Consider the following 23,614-nt stretch of genomic DNA (forward strand, 5'->3'; position numbering starts at 1 on the left):
TTAAATGAGTACACACTTACAACTGACATAAACTCTGTGTTTTCTGTGCATTTTCTGTGCACCAACTTTACATTAGAAATGTCTTCTTAGAAACAGCATTCTTTCTGGATCATAATTTTGCACAAAATGTTTTTTTTTGTTTATTAACAGCAAAGATACTGGATGTAACAAGATTGAGCCAAGCTATTACTATCGCTGCATCCCAATTTTCATGCTATCAGTACAAAATAGTATTTTAAATTATATTTAGTATGTTTCAACTATTTTAATGCATTCAGATTCCTATAACACAAACAGTGCATACAAAAATACAAACAAATAAAACTTTCCATTGATGCAGTACTGTGAATAAGAATTATATATCAACAATTTGTGGTCTCCTAGATATTAACTATATGCAGTTTAACATTATGTGATTGATTTATAACAAAGCATAAATCTTTTCATCTCTAAAAACATGTTTTTTCTTATATGTAACAAAAGTAGGCGTGTAATTTGAGGCCGCCAAAGATACACTTTATGCATCCTTCAAAACTAGCTAACTGAAGGACACAAAACAAAGGCTGCTTCCAAGCATTCTTCAGATTGAGACGTCCTTCAACAGTGCAGTCATTTTGTTGTGGTAAGAAAGGATAAAGCTACAGCCAAAATCTTGTGAGATCCCACCGGATGAGCGCTGTTTTCATCCTTATTCTACTGTACGCTTGCAGTAGCTAAAATGACCAATGACAAAACTGTTTTTATTCCAGCTTAAGAAACAAAAGTTATGGTACAGTTCATGTCATGTTTAATTGTTGGTCAGAAATATGTTTTTTTCAATTGACTGTTTAAAATTTACAGAGCGACAACCATATAATGATAGTTACAATGCAATGCAACATGTAAACTTATTACTGTTTTAGTAAACATCTGTTAACACATTAATTAAAAAAGGCACTGAACATTTTCCTCTAAAATATTGTTCCATTTTATATTGCTTTGTATTATATATTTTTTTTAAATAGTTTCCTACTGTAGGCTATTTTTGTTGAATAACCAATAAAGATATCTTATATTATCAGACAAGGAGCAGTTAAGAGGATAGTTCACCCAAAACTGAAAATTCTATCATCATTTACTCACTCTTATGTTGTTACAAACCTGTATAAATTTCTTTGTTTTGATGAACACAAAGGAATATATTTTGAGAAATGTTTGTAACCAAACAGTTCCTGCACCCCATTTACTATAGTATTCTTTTTTTCTACTATGGAAGTGAATGGTGTCAACGAACGGTTTGGTTACAAACATTTCTCAAAACATCTTCCTTTGTGTTCATTAACACAAAGAAATTTATACGTGTTTGTAACAACATGAGAGTGAGTAAATGAGGACTGACTTTTTAAAACAGAAAGTAAAAAGAAGAGACACTTCTTGTTTTATAAACCTTTTTTGTTTACTGTCAAAAGGGGTAAGGGCGTGCATTCTAAACAGTTCTGTGATCAGTGGCATAGGTTTTATTTAATCTTGTGACATGTCAGGAGAGCAGTGTGGTTTATGTTCACATGCGGGAAACATGAACAACAATTTAAAAGTAAATGTAGTGTGTTCAAATCTATGTACTTTGGGTTTAGATTTTAATAACTTTTTTTAAATAAGTTTTGTCCCTTTGGAATTATTAAAACATTTCACAGTAAATCTGTCAACATGATAGTACTATCAGTCAGAAGGTTGAATGTTTTATGAACTTGTGTAACCGTTTTTGTTTTGACCCTGTTATGATCGGTGTTGTGTTGTAAATAAAGATATGGAACGCAAAAACTGCTGCTGTTGGAGAGTTGATTATGGTGGAAAATGAGAAGCATGTGGACGGCACTGGATGAAATAAAAAGAGTACAGCATTGAATACAGTGTCATAAAACTTTATTTACACCTATGTCATTACAACAGAATGTACCAGACACACCCACCTTAACGTTTTATATAAATCCCTTATCCTAGTGCCAGAATTTAACATAAACATTGCAAATACATCTGGGTGGTATTCCAGAAAGCAGGTTATGTGACTACCTGGGTAAGTTCAGGAGTAAGTGGATAATCTCTGCTTTTGGTTCCAAAAACTGAGGTAAAATTCGGGTTATGTAAGTAACCAGTCCTGACATTTCAGTTGTTCAGTATATGCCAAAGACAACTTTTAAATCAAAAACCCCTGTTTCAAGGTAGTCAGATAAATTTAAGTGAGTATTTCACCCAAAAAATGTAATATCATCATTTACTCTTCATCATGTTATTCCTAATGTCATGATTTCCTTACTTCCATGAAACAAAAAGAAAATGCTTTTATTCACTGTAATAAAACAAACACCCAGCACTGTCTCTCACCAGCCTTCGGATGACCAGCAACAATCATCAGCTTATCATTTAGCCCTGCATTAAAGCACGCATAACTCTTCTCTCCTCTTTTTTTCCGTTATATCAGGTATCTCTGTATTAAATCATTCAGATATCTACAATTCTAAATATAAAAAAACACAATATAAGATTGGCCCCGTATTAGTTGTGGCCCCTCTTGAAAAAATCCTAGAATCGCTCCTGCTCCTTGTCACTCCTCTTTGCTTCTACTATATTCTCCATATAATTTACTATTTAATCATAACACAGATTCTTACTTTAAAAATATAATCTGTAAGTTTGTAGAATGCCATATATACAAATTTTAAAACCTATACAACTTATAAATAGCCCTACTGCCTTTAGCTATTTTTAGTATTTATAATACACTGTGTAACCTATAATAAATATTTAGCTGAGGAATGATTTAAAAAACATTAACTTTAACAGTTTATTTATCTGGGGGCACATTTAAAAAGCAGCAACTTGAGTGAACAAAAAAGTAACAGGTGAAAATAAAACACAAATATAAAGATATCGTTCATAATAGTATGTGTAGTTGATTTAAGCATTTAAGCACATCAGCTGCTAGAAGTATCTAATTTCATGATGTTAGCTGCCAAAAAAGAGGATAGATATATCAGCAGCACAGCTTAACTGTTTGCATTGAAAAAAAATCAAGAGGTCACTGAGCGAATGGTGGGTGGACCGCATCTGAATTCATCAATCTGTAGTACAGGGAATAACTGTTTTAAAGGTTGATTTGTTAAACATATTCTTGACCAATCACTACTACATGCATGACATGTTACATAAAACATTTCTATTTTATAGTGATGGCTAAATATGTGTGCGTTATAATATGAGAGATTTACATTACAAAGATGTGGTAAAAAAGTGTACAAGCAGTAGAGATAACCACAACAAGGAGAGAATTATGAAACAAAACCCATTCATAAATGTGGGGGAGATTCACAAAGAGTGGACTGCAGCTGGAGTCAGTGCTTCAAGAACCACTATGCAAAGACGTATGCAAGACATGGGCTTCAGCTGTCGCATTCCTTGTGTCAAATCACTCTTGAACAACAGATAGTGTCAGAAGCGTCTCGGACTGGACTGCTGCTAAGTGATCCAAAGTTATGTTCCCTGATAAGAATACATTTTGCATTTCTTAGGGTCCCAGAGTCTGGAGGAAGAGAGGAGAGGCACACAATCCACTTACTTGAGGCCCAGTGTAAAGTTTCCACAGTCAGTGATGTTTTGGGGTGCCATGTCATCTGCTGGTGTTGGTCCACTGTGTTTTCTGAGATCCAAGGTCAACGCAGCCATATACCAGGAAGTTTTAGAGCGCTTCATGCTTCCTGCTACTGACCAACTTTATGGAGATGCAGATTTCATTTTCCAATAGGACTTGGCACCTGCACACAGTGCCAAAGCTACCTGTACCTAGTTTAAGGACCATGTTATCCCTGTTCTTTATTGGCCAGCAAACTCACCTGACCCTAACCCCGTAGAAAATCTATGGGGTATTGTGAAGAAGAATATATGCGATATGCCAGACCCAACAATGCAGAAGAGCTGAAGGCCACTAGCAACCTGGGCTCTCATAACACCTGAGCAGTGCAACAGACTGATCGACTCCATGCCACGCCGCACTGCTGCAGTAATTTAGGCAAAAGATGCCCCAACTAAGTATTGAGTGCTTAATGCTTATACTTTTCACGTTCATATTTCCAGTTATCTCAGATTTCTAAAAATCCTTACTTTGTATTGGTCTTAAGTAATATTCTTATTTTCTAAAATACTAAATTTGGGATTTTCCTCAGTTGTCAGCTATAATCATAAAAAAAACCTTCGAAATATATCAGTCTGTGTGTAATGAATGAATATAATATACAAGTTTACATTTTTGAATGTAATTAGTGAAATAGATCAACGTTTTGATGATATTCTAATTACATAACCAGCACCTGTAATTTCTTACATTTAATTTCTTACCGTTTGCAAGGAGAGGGCGGGGTTTGTGAATTGTACTGCAGCCAGCCACTAGGGGGCGACCAAAGAGCAACTAACAGCTTAAAGGCGCTCTAAGCGAATAATGTGCGACGTCACTTCCTGTTGATGTTTGAACTGTTTTCAAACAGACAGAGCGTAGCTAACTCCTCCCCCTCCCCCTCCCTTCCGTGCTTTCATGAACGCGCCCAACCCCCACCCCCAAATCCTTCTTGCCGTTTATTGGCTGGAATACTTTGTTTTGTTTTGTGCTGGCTAGGTTTGGCCATTTGTTGATATTGCCGTTTGTGAAGCCTGGGCTGTCTACAGAGATCGCGTTTTTTTACAGTTTGATCAGCGGACAGGCAGCAAGCAGATAGTGAGGAGATGTTTCCGGTATGTAACAAAAAATGTTTATGGTCTAAAACGCTTCAATTCGCTTAGAGCACCTTTAACTTTTCAGGATGTATGAGGTCAAAGGTACAACCTACAATCGTTCAACTTCTTTCCAGGGGCACGTTCAATCTCACACCGGTGCGCAACGTTTTGCTACGGTTTCCGGGTTGAACGACATGTTTCCTTGAAACGGTGTGCAACGGAATCCAACAGGTTTTAGAAGCGTTTTCTCTTGTTTGGTGGGTGTGTCAGAAATGTCAGCCCAATCAGCGGCAAGATGTATAAAACCACGCGATAGTAAAGAGACAGCTCGCTCAATGGGTTCAAGTTGGAATGTTGTCTTTCATTCTGGACGGCAAGGTCAGTGACTGTAACATCGAGGGTATTTTACAGTATTAAACATACATTTATAACGATTTCATCAGGCTTCAGAAACATTTAAAAAAGAAAACAAAGCATGGCCTCTCAGCTACCGTAGTTGCAACTCTTGCGTCATCACAACAGGGTGTTCAATGCATCACCGTTTCTGTTTAATAAACGTTGTGCAACGTTTTGTCGGGGCTGAACGCAGCCCAGGTGCTATGGAAGGCCAACAGGACAAAAACATGTTGAAAATACGTGTTAACACGCACTACGTGTTAACGCGTAAATCACGTGTTAACACGGACTACGTGTTAACGCGTAAGTGCGTGTTAACACGTAAATCACGTGTTAACGCGTTAGAAATCATGGACATGGAGTTTTACCACCATCTAGTGGTGTGGCGAATCTGACCTAAATACACAGAACGGACAGATAGATAGGATTGTAAATTGAAGTATTTTATCCTAAATATATATTTTTAAAAGTAATTAACAGTGAATAATGATCATAAATAGGTTACAGATTGGACTATATATAATAATTATAGTATCATTTAATTTTGTTATAAATAATTTTGTTAGCTTTGTGAATTAGGCAATAGTCCCAATTTCTACTTACTTTGTGTCTAATGTCTTGTTCTTTTCGTACCTGCCTATGGAAAGAATTATATTCTTAAAAATAGAGGTGTTAAATGATGACACAGTAGTGTCATACAATTCTTATAAACAGTAGAGGATGATTAATATTGCAAGAAAAAATTTATTTAAACACTACTTAACCACAGGTAATCTAATTAAGTTTATGTTAATAACAATTGGTTAATAGCAAGATTATGAACGTAAATGGAATGTATGCTCAAGCAGATGGTACATCTGCATCATTTGTGAACACACACACACATTATGATGTTCTACATATGAAGTCTTTGGACTACCTGCCATCATGATCTGATTGCACTTATAGCTAGTTCAGCTAGTTTATAAATGCCTTATAAAATTTGTTTTTCACTAGTGTCATACACATATCCTTAATAATATAGTATAGCAATACCACACTATATAATTACAACCAATTTAGCATATGAACAACAGATGGAACTCTATATGTATGGCCTAATGGGAGAACATCAATGTCATTGTATAGAGCAGTTAGGCTTTAAAACATGCTTTTTGAGTTTAAATAATAATCTTATTTTGTGTGAAGGAGGCTCTCAACTACAAACCTTTTAAGCTTTTTTTTTTTACTTTTTGGCACGCGTTGCCTCAGACAAAGTTTCCATATCAGAAAGTATGTGTCATAGATCAATCTGAGGCTTCCAATGGATTAGTCACGCTCAGACCGTTTCTTTGTCATAGTAACTAAAACTACTCTGCAGCAGATACTAGAACAATTATGCAAATGTAATAAACTTTTGATGCTTTTTTTCTGTGTATTTTCTGATCTATAAGACACTTTGGATGAATGTATATGCTAAATGAATAAATGCATATGTGATGACTGGAAAAAAAGAAGAATGGCAATAAGACACATGTCTATAGCTTTGATTGGAATTTAAAAAAAAGTGCTTTCTTGTTTTCACCTTTAGTTTTTTTTCCATCTGATCCTTTTTAAGGAAAAGTAAAAGTGACATAATGACCAATGTATGGTAACCCATACTTGAAATGTGACGTCTGTATTTAACCTATCAAGTGAGTGGTGAACAAGCACTGCACGTCGTGAACATACACACCCAGAGCAGTACTGCAGTGCCCGGGAAACACTGGGAGACAGGTGGCTGGCTCAAGGCACCTCAGTCGCAACCTGTCAGCCGTGAGACTCGAACCAGCAAAACTCTTAGGTTATAAGGCCGACTCTAACTATTAGACCATGACTGCCTATTATCTTATGATGTAAATATTATGTTATATTTAAGAAGTTAAGCTTTTTTGGTAACTGTTAACAGCCTTTTATCAACAATTCATTGTTTCACATATTGATACAAAAAAGCTTAAGTGCAAGTTGTTTTTAAATTAAGCGAGCTCAAATATATATTTTAGTCTAATAATTTTAGGATAAGCCCCTAGGATAAGTTAAATAATGAAATGAATATTTATGATAAACACTTGCTGTTAACAAAAAAGATAAAAACAAGAAGTCATCCTAACAGTGATTAGTTTTATCTTTACTTAGCTGAGCACTTGATCCCAAAAATTTTATTGTTTGTGTTGAAGCATTGTGATAGTTCGTAGGAAGAATACAAAAAATTATTTGGTAATTTTTAACACCTTGGGTGTGAATCTAAGCAGTGTTGATTTAACTCTGGAGCTTTTGCTGAAATTAGAAATAGTTTCAACTACCCTAACCTAAAGGACTGAGTGGCAAGGTAAGGAAAATAACAGGACAAAGAGTACACTTCTATTAGTAATCATAATAACTTCTTACATTGAACTGATTATACTTTGATTTCTGTAATTTTGTTATTATTTGTGTGTAAGTATGAACAGGGTTGGGAGAACTACTTCAACATAATTTCCAATACAGTTACAAATAACCTTAAAGAGATGCAGTAACTAATTCAAGTATCACAAAATGAAAGTAATCAAGACTTACCTTTAGACTACTTCAATGTCAAATATGTAAATAAACTTAATAAAAAAGCATCAGAAGAGTCTTTCAAACTCCAAGCAGATATGAGACAGATAGGCTACTCACTACAGGGAAAACAAAAATATTTATTTTTGATTATGCCCTCGATAATCATGATAATTAATGTTGATTAATAAACTACATTAAAATGCTTAATTGCATTTTAATTCATTTTATAGGCTAAAACGTTTGAATGGTTTTGCTTGCTTACTAATTCAAGACATCACACTGACTTTCTGAGTGACATGGAAACAAAAGGTTTTTCAAACTTGGACTAAATTGTATAGAAATTGGCTACACTGCACAATAAAACTCCCTTTATAATGGATGACGTGGGAATTACTTGGCCCGTCTGACTTTTGGATTATAATCAGTACAATCAATGTACAGTGGAGAACACAGCAAAATTGTATTGGGAGCAATTTAGGGGCGGTTTCCCGGACAGGGATTAGACTAGTCCTAGACTAAAATAAATGTAAGAGCTGTACAAACTGTTAGATCTGGACTCCACACGACAGACAGAATAAAAAAAGAACGATCCAGCCCCGGACACCAGATCACATCAGAAAATATAAGTTTACTTTGTTAAAGTATCCGTCAGATACAAGGCTGATCAATCGTTGCTGGAGAGCATAAACAGAGTCGTGAGACGGAGGTTTTAGATGATAAAATAGAACAGAGTTTTATTGATGGACAGCAGTTTCAGTTGCATATGCCTCAATGTTCAAACCTCGCCTACCCCAGGAATACAGCATGCACGGTTATATCCAAAATTGCTCAGCTGCATCATCCCTTAGACCTTGGGCTTCCATAAACATTCTCTTTATCTATCTTGTTTACACACAGACAGAACAGCTCTATGAAACTTAACCACCAAGAGACATATAAAATATAGAAATACAATTAATTAATGAATAATATAATAAAATGTAGAAATATAATAATGAATGAATAAATGAATAATGAATAAAAACAATAATGAATAAATGAATTAATAAACAATAATGTAATAATAAAAATGATAATAATGAAATTGATAATGATAAAATGATATTAAATAATCAAATACAATAATTAAATGGATAAAAACTAATGATTATAAAATGATTATGATGATTATGTAAATAAATGATAAATGATAAAAAACACAATAATAAAAACATTCTGCACGTGAGGATCTAAGGCAGGATCCTTCAAAACTAAAAAAAAAAATGCATTGACATATCTTAAAATACATCAGTGCTCTTTGTTTTGCCTTAAAATGCACACAGGTAATGTTTTTAGTAAGGTATGTTTGTTTATTTTTTCCTAATTAGGCTTAATCCTGGTTTAAGAAAACCCCTGTCCGGGAAAACACCACTTAATGTTTGTCATTTAGTTTTTTGCGTTCATATTCTTAACTTTGGACATAGATTTATTAATATATCATTAAAATGATAAGATCATTAATGCATTGTCGGTAAACCATGCTTTCAATGAAACTGGCTTTAACAACAATAACTCGTTTTAGTCATTTGTGCATTGCATGTCGTTACCACTAATGAGCACAAGATGGCAGATTACTTCTTCGCCACTATCATTTTGAGTTGTATTTTAAAGGAAGATTTACAAGCAATAGCATGCAATGATTTTACTATAGCCAACTTATTAAATGAAGATCCAAAATCAGGAAGTCAAATGCAGTTTGAGATTTATTAAGAATAGTGTGTTATATAACAGGATATAGAAGAGGCAGATCATTATTTTCACACTCCATCACAGCAGGTGGCGGTATGCACCTTTAAAGTTGGTTCGTAACCCGCCATTAAACCAAAAGAAGAAGATGAAGATCGTAACGTCAGCTCATCGTAAGCAATAGGTAAGTGGTCGCTCACAAGCTTATGAATAATTATATTGCAGCGAATGCGTTACGACAGGCACTGTCATTGTGTGAATAATTAATGATATAGTGATCCAAGCATTACGTCGAGTTTGCCGTAAGCTTACCTCATAGCCATCATAAGCCAGGTACGCTGACGGAAGGGTAACGTAACCACACGGAAGAGCCAAAAAGTACTATGTAGGAATACAAACGCAAAAGCAGCAGCAGTAACAACAACAGAAAACAGTTTTGTTAGATAAATGGCCTTGGGCAAAAGTCTTTATAACTGCAATAACATAAGTTAGTGGAAACAGTGTCAGGCTTTCCCAGATGGAGACAATATAGTGAGGTAAAATTTTAGTGCTGTTTAAATGAATGCTTTGTGTTTGTTATTCATTTAAAAATATGAACAAAGTTATGACTCATGACAAACTGGCAAGAGAGTTAATAACACAGATCTGTCCAAATATGATGGAAACTATATTCATTTGTAGGCCTACTGTGTAGCATTATTAGAGTAAGTTGGTCTATATAATTTCCTTGATGATTTTACATTAATACTATGATTTTACATTTGAATAACCATTGTTTCAAAAATCATAAAAACAAATCTGATTCTAGTTATTACTAATACAAGCAACTTTTTATGGTTTTCTATATGCTTGTCTTTCACAGATTATTCACCCAGTGTTTATTCACAAGATTGACCGAAGCTTATTTAGATGACCAAATTATGAACAATGACCCACCCTGAGGCTGTAAGAGTGGGCGTGATGAGAGAATGCGTACTTGAAGCAGTTATATGACTTAATATATTCAAGAAGACCAAGCGATCCTTATAGGACTACATGCAAAGCAATGTACTCCAGACCGCACAACTGGACATACAGGTACTTTTTAAAAAGCTCATTATTCTTCTTAACTTAAACATGCATGCTTATTCTTTCTGCTATTGTCTGTTTTATTATTAGTAAACAGTTTTGTTTTAAATTGTTAAAACATCTTTATCCTTTTTCAGATGATATTTTTGTTAAAGATTTTTATTATCTACATGTCATGTCTGTGTTTATTTCAAGTGCAAACTGTAGAACTGTCACAAATTAATATATTTATGACTTTGCACCTGCACTTAATTTAGACATTTTTAAGCATTTAAGGTCAAAATCAGAGTGTAACTTTTACTTTTCATACTAAATGAAATATTCAGTTTTCACTTGTTAACCTGACCGATACAGCAACCATCACACCAAACATTCCAAAACCTGTTTCTGTCTAATGAAACAATCAATGAATTTGGGCAACCAGTATCTGATTGAATACTATAGCTACAAGTGTGTCACAGCTTTGTTCTGATTTGTTGTTTCTGTTTATGTGTTTTGTACGCTGTGTGTTTTGTCATTGGTTTGTTTTGACAGGTGGCCATGCACGTACCAGTCATTGTCTTAAGCCCAGGATACACTGCAAGATTTTTGCTCTCCTATAATATCATTACCTTATCACACTGTGCGACATGGATCATTTAAACTTGGGTACGACAAGCATGTAGACTGTATAATGATGACACCTATTGACTCATAGGTTGTGATGACTGTGACTCCAGTTAAGTGCAATGTCACCAGCATGTGCTAGTGTTAAACAAATACTGGTAAGCTGGTCGACATAGGACCACCGAAGAGCCACGATCACAGAAATTGCCACAAATGTTTCACGATGGTAATCTTTCGTTTGGGACCGCCAAAAATCATGCAGTGTATCCCAGGCTATATCCTCCCCTCCGTCTAGTCATCATCTCATTAATTATGAGATGCGCTGTCAGTGCTTTTTCTTTCTGACTCTTCTCTGTTCTCTCCAGATTGTGCCCTGATGCCATCTGCCCAGTTCTCCCAGCCTCATCTTCCCTCTCTATGCCTAGCTTCACATCGGTTGGTTCTTCTTTGGCTCTCTTCATCCCGTCTGCCTGCCTCGCTGCTCTCCCTGATAACATTTCCTGACTGATGCCTTGAACTCGGACTCTTTCTGCAAGGTGCCATTCTCAGCAGTGACTCAATTTAGTGCCACCCTGCTGCTTGGTGAGTCTCTGCATTCTGGAATTGAGATTTTCATTGTGCATTCAATAAACTGTTTTGTGCCTACAGTTGAGTCTGTGACTTTTTTTGACCAAGTGATGTAAGTAAGGTCTCAACTTTATACCTTTTAATATTGATTTCTAGTTACACAGTTGTCTTTATGATGGGCCTAGCATTTTTTAGAGAGTCTGTATTTCTGTTTCCTGTGTCAATACTATACCTATTACAATGTTTTTGGTTGAAAACAATTATATCCCTTTGTTGCCAATGTTTGTGGTTTATGGGTTTTATTAATAATCAAATATTAAATAAGATTCATTTACAACTGAGCAAAAAAAAAAATCCTTTTGGAGTTTATATTCCATATAATTTGCCTAATTCTTACTAGAGTACATGTAATAAAGTTCTGTTTTCTTTGTCATTTATGTTTTTACTACAGTACATTCTGATTGTATGAAGTTATAAGACTTAACAGTTTACAGGCTGTGATGTGCATTAGGCCTACATATACTAACATTCCTAGGTCACCCATTTCCCAGGGCAGCACAATAAACTTTACCATTTATGTGTTGCAGGCATTGCACTTCTGAGGTCATCACCATCTTTCTTCAGCCAACCAAAATGATTCTCACCAACCACCCCAGCTCTGCTAAGCTTGATGTTGGAGGTCTGCTGTTTTTGAAGCAGGGGACCACTGTCCATTAAAGGCTTCATAAACCATTTAACAAAATCACATAAGATAGGGTAGTTCATACTCCATGCGATGTGCCATACAATGGAAGGGCCATGTTCCTTATCACATCTGGATACTGCAAAGCTCCTGTCTCCTCAACAATTTACGAACAATTTTCCTGTGTGTGTCTAATGATAATAAAAAAATTATAATTGATCAATTATACTTTGAAGGATAAAGCAAAACTACTATATTTACTATAAAGCTATCTAAACCAATAGCAGCTTCATAAGACTTACGGTGGTTATCAAAGGGACTAACAAACAAATATAATGCATATGGGTTGACCTATGAAAACATAATGTCCTGTTTTCATTTGTCAGTTACCAGTTAGGCTTTAGAAGCATGATAAAGTTAAAGTGTATTTAAAAATATAGTTTGGAAAAATGTGTGAAAGTGGTCATGAATTTCAAGGGTTGAACGATTATAGTTAACTGTTTAAAAATATGTAGTTGTAGCCTACTAATGCTTTTATAAAATGCTCAAAATATATTTTAGATAACATCCTGTGATATCCAAGCCTTGTTTGTTTCTGTGTTTTCAAAGCTCCACACCAGTAGGTGGTGGTAAAAAAAACAGTGTAGGTACGTGTTAACACGTGATTTACGTGTTAACACGCACTTACGCGTTAACACGTAGTGCGTGTTAACACGTGATTTACGCGTTAACACGTAGTGCGTGTTAACACGTATTTTCAACATGTTTTTTCCCTGTTGGCCTTCCATACAGGTGCACGCACCAGTAGCGCCTCACTGCAGAATACGACATCCAGGGGGCGGGGTTGGATTCAGATCCAGGGGCGGAGCTGGATCCAGATCCAGAGATCCCATTGGTCAGCAGTTTAACCACAAGACACGTCATACATGTGTCGCTGCGTTACCATTTCCACATTAAGTCGTAACTAAATTAAGTTATTCTTTTGACATAAAAACGAACTTTACTTATGACTACAATAAAAGTAGTGCCTTTAGGGTGAAATGCTATAATGTTTTGGAGTAAAACATTTCGGGTAAGCCTACTACGAGTAATCTTACCACATGCAGTTTAAGACCTACAGTACAGTATAAATATGCATAATTATTAAAATATATAGGCTATGGCATGTTATTTAGAAATTAATAAATTGAATGTTTATTAGGAAAACAAGTTTCCCTCGTAGATGGTTTACTTTTTTTATTTGCTAATAAAGGATATCAAATAAATTTGTTTTTATATTCACTTGTATGTACATGTGTTATAAGTGGGATAATGTACAAATAACCCAGCTAACACACGACGTACTAGTTACGTAATTTATTGGTCATTTTTGGTAATTTCATGACTTACCAGCTGGCAACGTAACTGTTACGTCCTAGGGAGGTAATTTCATTACCATTACAGAACCAAATCACCACGTCGCCAGTACGGACTCCTTACGTCGCAAGATAACCAAGTACGTCCCAGTTAAGTAATAAATTGGTAATATTTTGGTAATTTCATAACTTACTGGCAACGTAACTGTTACGTCCAAGGGGGGTAATTTCATTACCATTACAGTACCACGTCGCCAGTACGGACTCCTTACGTCGCAAGATAACCAAGTACGTCCCAGTTAAGTAATAAATTGGTAATATTTTGGTAATTTCATAACTTACTGGCAACGTAACTGTTACGTCCCATGGAGGTAATTTCATTACCTATACAATTATATAAACATTAATTTCCTTTTCTATTTAGGTTAGCTTATTAAAACTTTTCAGTTTTAAAGTTTCCCTTAAATAAGTCAAAATAGATTAAATACACACGAAATGCCATTTACATGGGAAACATTAAATAGCACGCGCCTCCCGCCCAGCTGAACTTGACCAGAACGCGCGACCGCGCGTGCACAGTAGAACGGCAGGAGTCATTACCGGTCGTTTCTCTGAACTGAGACCCGTTTAAATTTCACAATAACTTATTTAAGTTGCTTAAGAGTTATAAACAACATTTTAACATACTTATTAAGGCTCACAGACTCTCGCCCGACAGTATAAACCGCGTTTTATGCTGCACTGACAGGATGTTCATCTGACAGGAAATTTCGTTTTTTCAGGTAAGACACTATTTCACAAATTAAACAAATAAAACGATATTTATGAAAACGTGTAGATGTTATTTAACCTTTATTTATTTTATTGTCTTTATTTTAAAGTTTTGTGGGACATGTTTGGTGTTTTGGACTGGTGAAGGTTCCCAGCAAACATTTGGACGTGTGATGACCGTTGAAAAGACGTCCGTTCGTCACGTCCCGTCATGGTTGAAAAATAGTTCCAAAATGAAAATCCAACCGACGTCTTTGACGTCATCTGACCGTGAATCACACGTCTTTTCTGCACGGTCCGTGCACGTCTAAAAATGTCGTCTTCTGGACGGTAATATGAGTCTCTGCTTAATGTAGGCGTTATACTCACTTAAAACGTGCATATAAAACAGGCTAGTTTGTACAATTGTAATAGGCAATTATTAAGGTTTTAAAAATACACAAATTTAGTCCAGTCAAACCTGAACGTCTTTATAACGTTGTAATCACGTGTATTTCAAACACATTAAAGAACACATTATTTGTGGACATAAGCAATAAAAAGAAGCATGTTCTGATTTGGCACTTTTTATTTTTTTAAACTGTTTAACTATAATAACAATTTCAAAATACTTTACTATATAAAAGGATAGTTCACCCAAAATTGATTATTTAGCAATTTACTCTCTCTTATGTTTCAAACCTGTATACTTTTCTATGTTCTGCTGAACACAAAGATATTTGAAAGAATAGAAAGCAGAAAGCAGATCTCACAACCCATTACTACAGTTGTAAAAAAAAATTATTGACAGTTAGCTTGGTTACAAACATTTTTCAATCTTTGTGTTCAGCAGAAAATAGAAATGTATACAGGTTTGAAACATGTGGGTAAGAAAATTATAACAATTTTCATTTTTGGGTGTACTCTCTCTTTAACACATTACAGCTGTTTGGCTTATTTAGTGTTTTCACAACCCCCAGCTCTTCCTGGAGCGTGCTTGAGGTGGTCTGCCATAGCTGCATCTATTTCCGAGTCTGTGGCATTTGGGCTCCACCTCTTCACAGCATCTGAGGGAAGAGAAGAATATGTTTCTTTTTAAAATAAATACAATTAAAATACAATACAATATATAGTATAAAAGATGTTCTGCATTAAATAAGTGTTAGATCAGTTGTGGGGGAAACAGCATTTGTCCTCTCCCTCTACAAAACCACTGTGGTGCCCTTGAGAAAGACCCTGAACTAGGTTTGTAATCGTCAAAAAATGAAAAGGATATTTCTGATAAAGACAGGTGAGCTGTGATGTCCCCTAAATACATAAATCATAGCAATGAAAATTACATCAATATACAAAAACAAGTTTTTTAGATCAACATATTCCCCAAATTACCTTGAATAACATAATACAAAGGTGTGCCTTTAAAAGCCTTCTTTTCCAGATGTCCACCACCGCTCATATTGAACTTGGCCATAAGACAATTAGACATCATTCTGTGAAAGAAATGTCTGATTACTTCACCTTAGACAAATTACCTAAATGGTCAATAAATCACAATTAACAGTAATGTGCAACATAGCAATTGCATGCAATGTTCAAACATAAACTATGTTTTAACATTTCACAACTACTCATCTATCATGTAACAAGTGCTATAAACTATATCCTCATCCATAAGTTTTGATGACAAGTAATGGCTTACACTGAAATTATGTTTTGATTTCTTGTTTGACTGTTTGAACCACTACGAACGTTAAAACTTCTGACAAGTAATGTGTGACAGATTTAATCCTGAAATGAAGTAATATAAATAGCTGGGTTAATTATGGTGGTAATCAATATATATTCCTGAAATATTATGCAGGATTACACAATTCAAGAGAAATACATACCTGTTCATAACGTTGTTCACGCAGTCTCTGACAGAATATCCACCAACTCAGACAGTTGCTGGACCTACATGTGAAAACAATTGAAATAATGTTATAGAAAGATAGCTGGAAATATATATACATATTCTTTATGTCACCATTTACGCAGATCAACTTGTTATCAACATCTTTGATGTATTCATAATGCATTCATAATGCAAAATACACAGTCATATAGCATTTCTTGCTTCTTGCATTTGAAGCTGAGGCCATAGGTGAAGAATCAGGTAGTCTCCATCCTGTTATTTTTTCGTTGTGTTACCTCACCTGGACAAATAGAGTTAATTATATGGTAGTGTAATATTTTAACAGTATATATAAATAACTTCACAGTGTAATACTGCATTAGTTATGAAATTAGCTGTCTGTACTTTTAGGTCTTTGTGGTTGAGCAATGACAGACATTATAAGCTCTGTATTTGTAACTATTAACTCAGATTCAGAGAAATGTACATGTTTATCCTCTAAGATGAGTTGTCACTAATGTAAAATCTAGGGCTGCACGATAAATCGCATGCGATATCATGCGCATCTCGTCAGTAAAGCCAGTTCCTTGATTAGTAGTAAATTCATCACCTGCTTTCAGATGGATGCTCTCTGGGATTGGCGTGCTCTCTGGGATTGGGGTGCCCTCTGGTACTGGGGCGTCAATCCAGAATTTGGGATTGTAGAGAATACTATGAATGAATAACACCATAATTGTATGATTAAAAAAAATCCTCTTTAGGTGTATGACAATACACAAGAACACAATACTACCGTATGCCTCTTTCGGTTGTCTGTAAGATGCCTGTTCATTATGTGACCCTGCGAAACAAACACCTTGCATGTAATTTCATTAAGTACAATAAACATACACATGCACAATGTATTTTAAAAAATACATAGTAGTGTAAAATATTAAAATAAATCACTTTTTATATCAAAGTTTTTGGATATTATGTTGACATTCAGGCAAAACCCTGACTCATGGAATAAATTTTTACCTGAAAATAAGAATGACATTATAAAGGCAAAAGTGTATGCACTTTGGAGCAAAGCAACGTGTTTGTATAGTGTGGGAATGCACCAAAAAAATAACAAAAGTATCAGTAGCACGTACGTCTCATAGTGTCACAGCTTATTCTAGGCCAGGATATAGATCAATCACACCAGCTTGATACCGATGTTTACTGTCATGAAGTGTGCCTGTGTAAACAAAATACACCAAAACAATTTATATACATTTTTGAGTTTCATATCAAAATATATAAAAGTCCTTTTTGAAAGAATCACGCTTTTTCGTAGTATTAAGCAAAGAATTCAAAAACTTACAACTTAATGTAGGGTAGACAAAGTCAGGGATCGGGCACACCTCATCTAAGTGTGTTTGACACAAAACTTGATCTTTAGCACAAAAAAGGACATATGACAAATTAGAACATTAACAAATGTGTAGACTGTTTAAGCCATATCTACAAAAATTCATATCTACAGTTTTCCATACCTTTTGTTATTGTTTGTAGAATGCACATCTTTATTTGGTTTGTGTTGATCTTCAACTGTAAATAAAACGAAATGATAATTAATTATATTAACTCCACAATAACAACTCAAATTTGTTGATGTATTTTCAAACTGAGGCATTTACCTGACTTGGGTTTTGGGTGGTTATATTTTGGAGGGTCTGTGTAGGACACAGTGCCTTTAGTTTGTTTATTTTTATTTGGATGAGATTCTACTTTTCCTTTGTACAAAACAAAGGCAAAGGAAGTTAATCAAACAAACACTTATGCTGAACTTTTAATGCAAAACAGTATTTAATATTTTGCATGTGCAATGTTTAGGCAATCAAATCATTGTAATTCCATTAATGCCAAATAACTTTTGTTTTTCAGATAATTTACCTTCTGAAAGAGACTTTCAAGAGGCTACATTAATTAGTTACAGTAATAACTTTGACTGTATCCTTAAACATACTTTATACCATGTAACGTTATAACTTCAAAGTACGTTAGCTTTTAGCCTTATAGCTAATTTTCGCCATACTCAGTGGACAATTCTGGCAACGTTAATTTCGGAGCCTTCGTGTCAAACAAGTAAAACTTAAGCACGTTAATTAAATAATACACAATGTACTTACCCAACAGTAGATTTTGCATAATATATAGACAAAACTCCCTCGTAATCGCTCCTCGTGTTTGAATGTGAACTTCCGGAAGGACGCGTGACGTGACCACTATCTCGCGAGATAATCTGTCCTATCGCGGGATTTTGTAATATATTTCTTAAAATAATATTGGAATCACAGTTTTTGAAATTACATCCAACTCACACCTAAATAGTGACCGGATATGTATCTGTTTTACATTTATATGCATACATTCAATAATAAAACAGGTTGAAATAATGACTAAAATGCAGCGTGGCTTTGCAATCACACTGGGCACTTTGTGATTATAATTTATTTAAACAAGATAAAGTTTATATATTTACTTTGCATACAAATCGTGTATTTCATAAAGATTATTATGTTTTTTTCCTACGAGTGTAGTCTAGACGTGTAAAAGACGTGAGTGGACGTCTATTCATAACCTCTTAAAAATATACTTTGTTCACTTAAATTAATTATTGCAGTATTAACCAAGGTGTACGCACAGCATTTGCATATTTCACAAGGACTACATAAATGCATTTTAGGACATGTTGTGCATTTGTGCCGTCCAGCACCGACTAATTTTGGACGGGGAGACGACGTTGATTTCGGACCAATAGTACACCATTTGTGGCGTCCTGCCGCGACCTCTTTTGGCCAGGGAGACGACGTTGCCGTCCGACCAATGTTTGCTGGGTTAGAGCAGCGTTACCCTGGCAACCGGAAAATGAAGAGGACACTCTCTCACTTTCTCCGTCTGACAAAACTACGCCTGCACAATTCAGAAATTACATTTTAAATTATATGGAGAATCCATTTAAATGTTTATTTTAACATATGTTTATTTAAATGTTTGTAATGTAATGTTCATGTTCAATAAAATGAAGTATTCCATCTCGGAGTCTGTCATATGTTATGGTAAGTCTTTTAGTTATGGGCAAATAAGGACAAGTTAAATTAGTTGTAGCCTACTGCAGATGTCCGCCCAAAGAATATTAAATAAAAGATTTAAATTACTAACTGGTTACCAACATAAAACTTTCAATCCATTACGTTGTCACGACGTGCCCACGACAGGCAGATTACGTTGCGAAGTTACGTGCAGGCGACGAATCCAGGAATTTCACTTTTCCGGTCGCCACGACGTAACTCGGTTCGTCGCCAGTTTGGTCATCATATTACGTCGACGTTACGTAACAGTTACGTATTTGTGTTAGCTGGGAAATCCCTTCAGTGATATCACACTGTCTGGAATACTTTCTAAATTATGAATCTTTCTCGATTATATTATTAATCAAACGTACACTTAAATTGATAAGAGCAAACGTTGGTGATCACAGGTTGCAACTAATTGCGTCCTGCAACAACGCAAATATACTGGGGCACGTTCAATCTCACACCGGTGCGCAACGTTTTGCTACGGTTTCCGGGTTGAACGACATGTTTCCTGGAAACGGTGTGCAACGGAATGCAACAGGTTTTAGAAGCGTTTTCTCTTGTTTGGTGGGTGTGTCAGAAATGTCAGCCCAATCAGCGGCAAGATGTATAAAACCACGCGATAGTAAAGAGACAGCTCGCTCAATGGGTTCAAGTTGGAATGTTGTCTTTCATTCTGGACGGCAAGGTCAGTGACTGTAACATCGAGGGTATTTTACAGTATTAAACACACATTTATAACGATTTCATCAGGCTTCAGAAACATTTAAAAAAGAACACAAAGAATGGCCTCTCAGCTACCGTAGTTGCAACTCTTGCGTCATCACAACAGGGTGTTCAATGCATCACCGTTTCAGTTTAATAAACGTTGTGCAACGTTTTGTCGGGGCTGAACGCAGCCCTGGTTCATTTGGCGGAACAAAGTATATAAAGTGGGAGGAGTTGGGGCTCTGGTTGGATCCAGAGCCATAGAAAAACAGAGTTGTGCCAACGGAAGTCCAGAAGCTCGGCCGTCACGTGATTCGCGGAGACTTCAGTTAGTTCCTAGATATAAGGTGTGTTCGAGATCATCCGGCGCTGCGCAGACCGATCGGCGAGGTTTGCCGCTTGCAGTCGAGGGAGGAACTGAAGACGGAGCTGTGAAGCCGGACACCTGCTGCTTGCCGTAGTGACGTGTGCGCCGTGTTTCCTTGTTATTAATCGCGAATGAAGTGAATTAGATGCTGAATTTGATAAAAACAAACCTTTTAATAAAAAGTTGCAACCAGAAACATTTTATATCGAATATTTTAATTGCTGCTTATACCCGAAAATAACGGGAAACAAGCCTATATTATTAAAATACCAATAGAGTTTGTTATTTTCCTTTTTATTTTATTACACGACAGAATATAACATATTTAAGCATATTAAAGTGTTTTTTCCTGTTTTAAAACATGAATTTATAATGTTTATTAGTGGAACTAAAGGTTGGATTAAACTTGAAACGCACGTGATCGTTGTCATCAGTGAGGCGACCAATCACGTCAAGCTGTTACGTCATTACAACTCCGGGCAGCCGCTCTGGAGAAGCTGCACCGGCTGAGCTAGCCGGCTACTCTCGAAACGCTCTCGCGGTACTTAAAAACCATATGACACAGTCACGTGCATGCAGCGCCAGCTGAAGTCGGACAAACTTACTAACCGGAATGCACTGCTTCAAGTCAGCCGCCGATCGGTCTGCGCAGCGCCGCATGAAGTCGAACACACCTATCCATTGAAATACATTGAGTTAGAGGCAAAGAGCTGTGATTTTTCTTAATTTATAGTCAAGAAACACATTTTTTTTACAATATTTATACATCACATCAAAATGTGAATGTAGTATTGTTATGTAGTTATTTAAACAATGTTTTTTGACAAATTAAATCCACCAATATAGGAACATTTGTATGGTCATCTGCTGGTATGTGGCTTGTTAACATGTTTTACGCTGCCTTTAGCCACTTTAAAATGCTTCACACTGTACTAATGTAAGTTTATAATGTTATGCTTGTTTATAATGTACAAAGTGAATGTAACTCATACTGGTTTAATTTATAAATAAAGCACGACATTAAGAAAGACTTACAAAGCACTTTGTTTAATTTATTATAAATTATAATAATATTTCTGGCTTAGTGTAGTTTTCTTTTTGTTGTTAATATAAACATCTGATGGGAAAAAACATCATCATCACTTTAAATGATTACTAATCTCTTAACTATGTAAGTATATATTTGTTATTAATAAATACATTTATTTTATTTTATTTATTAACCAGCAAAACCACAGTGTCAAAAACACTCCACCCATACGTTATGCACTTTATACCACCATCACTTTATTTAGCCTCTCTAATTACACAATATGTACAATAATGGATGAATCTGCATTGAGAAAACGAAATTTACCAATAAAAGGCTGTTCGTGGTTTGTTGTGTTTTGCTAAAGTTATCCACAGCTTTTCCTAGCCCGACCCGTTTTCTACAAACACCCCCTAAATGTACTAATTAAATGAGAAATAATGCACTACAAACACACTGATGCATAAAGTCATTCGATTCACATGTATTGCTAACATACAATCTTATTTGTCAAGCGTATTAAGTCTTAAATCTTGTATTAAGTTCAACACATTCAATCTTTCTAATGCAACTCTATGGAGCTGACTGTGACTTCCGGGAATTCTGTATTGCCGTGGTCCGCCATTGCTGTAAAAAAAAAAAAAAACGTTCCATTGGAGTGAACGGACTTGACGTAACTCTCTCCTTCTATGGCTCTGGTTGGATCTAGATCCAACCCCGCCCCCTGGATATTGTGTTCCGCAGTGAGAACCATCTCAGCTGGACGGCAGGATTAGGTTTTGCTTCTACAGAATTTCTCTTCTAGCGATCCTTTTCGGTAAGACTACGTTGTTTTTGGTCTGTTTATTTCACCACTATGAGATGATTGAAGCGTTTAGGAAAAAGACCTTAATCTGTTCTTCTAAAATTTGTAGGACTAATACTTAGCCTATCCAATATGACTCCTCTGATAAATGTTTATGTGGCAGTTTTCCAGACACGGTTTAGATTAGGCCAGTACTAGGCCTTGGTTATATTAGGAGTTTTTACATTAATACATTACACATAATCATTACGTCTTTAGATCAAGCAGGACCAGTGATATATTTTAAGATATGTCAGCAAAAGTTGTTTTCAGATAAGACTGCACGAACATGCATTTTGGGACTAAGCAGTGCTTAAAGGCTTTTTTGAGCCTAGCCCTTAACTTTGATAAGAGAATACTTTACATTCTAATGGACATTATTATTTCAACCATCCTATATTATTTAGTAATATTAACATCGCAATTAATAACGCACTTGTAATATTAATACAAATTTGATAGATGTAAAGATTTTAGTTAGTTTCTTTTTTATTTAGGTATTGTTTTGTGAGTTAAATTCCATACACCCTTCCTGTAAAGTGCTTTGTCATAACAAGCTTAACTGTTTTAGTTTCAGTTTTAAGTAAGTCCTCTTTTGCGTCCACTATATTGTGAACACCAAAAGGACTGAGGTCACATTCAGCTAATTCCTCTTCTGGTTCACTTTAAGTGAACTGGGTTTGAGGAATGGTCTTTCTTTGTTATTTACACTGATAAGTTTCTATAGGCCATATATCTGTATGTGGCATTTGGTTCACACCTTCAGTGCAGGCACACATGTTGATTACATCAGGGCACAATTGCAATAAACACATCAGACGTTGATTATACTTTCATTAACCAAGATAGGGGGTGGGCTTAATGCTGTAAACATATTACTGAACAAATTCCCGCAAATATTAATAAACCCTTAACTGTCTTGATTATTTTTGTCTCTGTGGCTTTGCATACTTTCAACTTGCAGTTTAATACTTTAATCATTTAAATTTGAACTTTGACTCATGGCAATAAAATCATAAACTTGATAATAAGCATAATATGGACTCTTGAAATGAGAAATAATGCTAACTAATGGGTTTGCAGATTGTGCTGCCTTAATAGACCTTTCTCACAACTTCCGTATTTATGACCGGAACTACGCAATCGTCGCGGAAATCTACTTCCTCCGCAGTCAAGGCAATGTAAAAAGCCGTATCTGTTCCATCAATTCCCTGTTGAT

General features: G+C 35.5%; 2 long non-coding RNA genes across 7 annotated transcripts; one reads left to right on the plus strand and one right to left on the minus strand.

The window, feature by feature from the left end:
- Window positions 1-9,237: 9,237 nt before the first annotated feature.
- On the plus strand, window positions 9,238-13,537 carry LOC135729311 (uncharacterized). Of its 3 annotated transcripts, none has more exons than XR_010525661.2 (4): window positions 9,238-9,604; window positions 10,283-10,497; window positions 11,460-11,676; window positions 12,249-13,537. It is a non-coding gene; the product is annotated as an uncharacterized lncRNA (long non-coding RNA). The 3 variants fall into 3 exon arrangements; XR_010525662.2 differs by lacking the exon at window positions 9,238-9,604 and adding an exon at window positions 9,627-9,956; XR_010525663.2 differs by lacking the exon at window positions 9,238-9,604 and adding an exon at window positions 9,633-9,753.
- Window positions 13,538-15,019: 1,482 nt separating this feature from the next.
- On the minus strand, window positions 15,020-19,197 carry LOC135729312 (uncharacterized). 4 transcript variants are annotated; one of them, XR_010525665.2, is made up of 10 exons: window positions 18,499-19,197; window positions 18,007-18,102; window positions 17,863-17,917; window positions 17,691-17,762; window positions 17,479-17,564; window positions 17,136-17,183; window positions 16,953-17,053; window positions 16,338-16,643; window positions 15,838-15,938; window positions 15,020-15,515 (listed from the first exon to the last, which is right to left on the minus strand). It is a non-coding gene; the product is annotated as an uncharacterized lncRNA (long non-coding RNA). The 4 variants fall into 4 exon arrangements; XR_010525667.2 differs by having other exon boundaries at window positions 16,338-16,401; window positions 18,499-18,617; XR_010525664.2 differs by having other exon boundaries at window positions 16,338-17,053; window positions 18,499-19,195.
- Window positions 19,198-23,614: the final 4,417 nt, after the last annotated feature.

The sequence above is a fragment of the Paramisgurnus dabryanus genome, chromosome 11 (genome assembly GCF_030506205.2).
Source record: "Paramisgurnus dabryanus chromosome 11, PD_genome_1.1, whole genome shotgun sequence".
NCBI classification, from domain to species: Eukaryota; Metazoa; Chordata; class Actinopteri; order Cypriniformes; family Cobitidae; genus Paramisgurnus; species Paramisgurnus dabryanus.